At 49.1% G+C, this 4143-nt stretch overlaps 1 pseudogene; it reads right to left on the reverse strand.

Annotated features, from left to right (window-relative positions):
• Positions 1-256: 256 nt before the first annotated feature.
• LOC142365522 (uncharacterized) lies at positions 257-3616 on the reverse strand (annotated as a pseudogene).
• Between the last annotated feature and the right edge of the window lie 527 nt (positions 3617-4143).

A 4143-nucleotide genomic window follows, 5' to 3' on the forward strand; every position in this document is an offset into this window, starting at 1 on the left:
AAACTATCAGGTGTCTGGACGGGACTGAAATTCCACATTGTTCCGCCTCGACCCGGCTTAGCGCAGTAATTTGTGCTTTGGTGTCAATCAAAAAGGTTACCGGTCTCCTCTTTGGCCTTACTGCCACCGTAATCGATAAATCCCCCTTGTTATTGAAGGTGAGTTGTCGTACAAACATCCACCCTCCGCCTCCCCCCTCACCCTGGGGGGGCGGAGGGTTTAGTTTCTCACCATCTTCTTCCTTATTTCGTTCCCCCTACAGATTCACCAAGGGTGGGGGACCAGGACCTGGCCCAAAAGTGATTTCTTGCCCTGACCATCTCTGCACAAGCTGTTCTAGCTTCTTGGTCGGGAGCCCATCCATTAGGTCCCGGGGAATGCCCTTCTGAAGCCCTAACTGCCACAGCCCCTGCCGATTCAGGGGCTTTTCTTTCCCGCCTAGATCCGGGCTTTTCCCCGAGGAAAACGGCCTTTTACTCCCTCGTTCTGCAGCTTGCGCGGCTCAGGTTTCAACCCTTTGATATGGCTGGTTAACAGATCCATATCTCCTCCCATAGTTAATCAGCTCTTGAGCTGTCTCCCCCCATGTCCACACTTTCCTCCCTGGCCACCGACGGTCGGGGGCCGCCCCCCCCCTCCAGGGTGTAATAAATGTATACATATAAAATTTGTTCTCAAACCAGCAGATGGAGAAAAGAGGAAAAGCCCCCTCCCTTTCCTTTGGTGTTAGCTTTATTACTGTTGTGCAACGATTGTAAAAACCACTTCTTAAACATTCTTAAATCATAGAACCTTGGGGCGGGGAAGTTTTGGACTTGTTTGCTCGGCGGGGTGCCGCGGCTTCCCTGCTTAGTGCTGGGCTGGCATGGCCGGGAGGAGGGGGAGGCTGGTCCGCGGCGCGGAGGAGGGGGCTGCAACCTTCATCCTCGCGGCCGCCGGAGGGAGCAGGACGACCCCTAGCAACAAGTACGCGCAGCCGCAGGAAGATACCAGGATGGGCTACATAGACCGCCTAGAACCTTCTCCATGAATATGTATTAGGGACAGGGAGAACCTATGGCAAAGTCTAGAACTTTCTCTATGAATATGTATTAGCAGACCATATATAAACTGGGGAAGGGGACTGGGCGGCATGCGCCGTTGGTAGAGCAAGAGACTCCCCGGTCACCCAGCGCTGTTCTTGCCCGCTTTGCTTGCTTAAATAAATTTGGCTTTAATAAATATAACTGGCTCTTAGCCTTTATAACAAGGGCAGCCATGGTTCTCTCCTCGCTGGGGTTGTTTTGAATTCTCCCCTGCAGCTGGATCCCTATAGGTTTCAGGGAACTGGGAAGCCCCCGTATCAGGGCAGTCATTCTTTCGGGGTCTACCGGCAGCAACATTGGGGAGCTTAGATTAGGTTTAAGTTCCCGGTCATACATCATCTGAAGGCAAGCCACTCTCTGCACATTTTCCAATAACTGATCTGTTGTGCCCATTATGGCCAGGGGATCCCCCCTCTCCAGCGGGTTCAACCCCCCCGCCCAGTATATGGCCCTCTGAGTCAACGACCATGGGGCTTGGCGATCGTCGGTGGTTAAGAACACGCCCGGGCCCCAGTACCCTTCCGCTTCCCTTTCCGACAACAAGATCCCGTCCCCCCCCAACAGGGACACCCTCCAGACATATTCGGTCTCCGATTCTCTCGCGATTCTCACAAAATATTTTCGTAGCTTTGCCAATTCAGTTGCCACAAAAGGGATTTCTTTAGTAATAATCTGGGGGCGATTGTCACCATCGTCTTCATATATGTATTCCGTTTTGACGTGCGGAAAGCAGACTCCACAATCTGTAAGACTGTAAACTAGGCATGCTTATTCAGCACTGGGCAGCACAGGGGGTAGTCCCACCAAAGTCGTGCGCACCGAGCAGCAACGTGTCTCTTCAATTTATACAATCAAATAGATTTCCCAATACACCTATACATATGCATCTATCCTCATTGCATATCAAAATCAGTTCCGAGAAATAATTTCCATATTATAATTAGTTCCAAGAAGTAATTTCCATAGACTCCTCCCAGCTGCGCTTGCGCAGTGCCTCCTGGTGGTGGTCATCGGGGGGTCCCAAGATGAAGGCACATCCTCTTCATCACAGTGTCCGCTGATTGACCTTTGTTTCTGCGCAAACTCAGTTGTCTTCTGGCTCCCATCCATACAGCAGGGTCGGTCTTGACTGGTTCTAAGTGACTCCCAGCCCCTATCAGGAACTAACCCCTTTGTATGGAGATGCAAGACCCTCTGCCTCAGTTAATTTACACAATAGATAAGCACTATTGTCACCGAAAATCCCGGAATAAAACCTCGTAACACCAATGTAGTGTTAAAAGGCAGCATTCTTTATTGCGGCGCTGGATGCATGGGGGATAATTCCACCGAACGTGCATACCTCATACCTTTTCCGTGCAGTTTATATAGATCAAAATATACATATTTATTAGGTTACATAACTTATCCCTTTCATAGTAAAATTAGTCCATTTTCATACACTCCTCCCACTCGCGCTTGCGCAGTACCTCCTAGTGGTGGTCGTCGGGGGTCCCAAGATGAAGGCTTATCCTCTTCATCACGGTGTCCATTGATTGACCCCTGTTTCTGCGCAAGCTCAGTCTCCTTCTGGCTCCTGCCCCTGCAGCAGGGTCACCTTGACCGGTTCTAGGCAACTCCTAGTTTTAATTAAAAACTGACTTCTCTGGTGGGAGATGTATGATTCTTCGCTTCAGTTAGTTTCCACAATATAAGTACCCTGAATATGTCTGTGGTTACAATATATAAGTACCATGAATATGTCTGTGGTTAACTAACAACGTTATTCCTATTTACCATTGCTTAATACTTAATGATTGGAAACTTAACTGTTCATTCCTACTAATGTCCAGATAGGTAGGGCTGTGCAAGGGACATAGCAGCATTGTTCATGTTTATGGTTAACTGATTTCATCACTCTGGTTACACTATCAGTTTTTTAAATGCACAGCAACTATTAGGTAATGTCACTTCTATTAAAATCCCTTTTAACCCCTTCCTTCAGTTTTAACCAATGGCTATATGTGACGGGGGCTCTCTACGGTCTCTTTTGCTCCCTTCAAGTCCCCCTGGGGATAGATCGATCGTATCCCTTTCTCTGCCAGTGCTACTTCTGTTTCCGCCAAGGAGTCTGCCTCCCTTAGGAGCTGATTCCTTAACTCCTCCTTCAATATTACGTTTTGGCACCTTTCCTCCTCCAGTAGCCGTTTACTTTCCTACAACTGTTCCCGCAGCGTTTCTATCGCTGCTTGTAGAGAATCTACCACTGCCTCAGCCTGACCAGACCTCTGATTCCTTTCCTCCACTGCAGCAGCCAGACTCGCTCCCAACACTGCACAGATTATCACTTTTCCCTTCCCCCTCTTCACTCTGGCTTCTTTTTGCAACACTTTAATTCTGTCTACCACAGCCTGTAACCGAAATCAATGGTCCCTCGCCCAGTCTTGCCCCTGGAGAGAGGGGCGAGATCGGTGTGCCTCTAGAAAACCATACAGTCTCTCTGTTTGCTCACCCCGCACAGACGCACAACCACACGTATCGGCTGCCTGCATTTTCCTACAAAGGGGATGTCGTCCTGGGAGGGCCACGCTTTGAAATCCGAGCTTCCCCTATACACTCCCGGGAGGCCAAAGCGTAAACTAACACGCAAAATTCCTACAAAGTTCCTGCAAAAGTTCCTACAAAGGGGATATCATCCTGAGAGGGTCACACCTTAAAGTCCGAGATTCCCCTATACACTCCCAGGAGGCCAAGCCGTATACTAATACACAAGTCCATGACAAAAGCAGTACAAAAGGAAACAGAAACCGCCATTCACGCCTTCCTTACACTTCATTTGTCCTCATTCACACGCAATCACACAGTGCACCACAGCAAGGAAGCACAGCACTCTCGTCTCGAGGGATCCTGTCCATAACGCCAATAAAAATGTCCCGATCCAATATCAGGGAGGCTTCGATACGATCCTGTAATCGATGGCCTTGCTGGACTTGTCAAATGCAAGACGAAAGACAAAGGGACTGAGGCGTCTCTCGACTGAGGTGTCAAGCACCGAAGAGATAACAAAGGAAGTAATTAA

This window comes from Opisthocomus hoazin, chromosome W (assembly GCF_030867145.1).
Source record: "Opisthocomus hoazin isolate bOpiHoa1 chromosome W, bOpiHoa1.hap1, whole genome shotgun sequence".
In the NCBI taxonomy this organism is placed as follows: Eukaryota; Metazoa; Chordata; class Aves; order Opisthocomiformes; family Opisthocomidae; genus Opisthocomus; species Opisthocomus hoazin.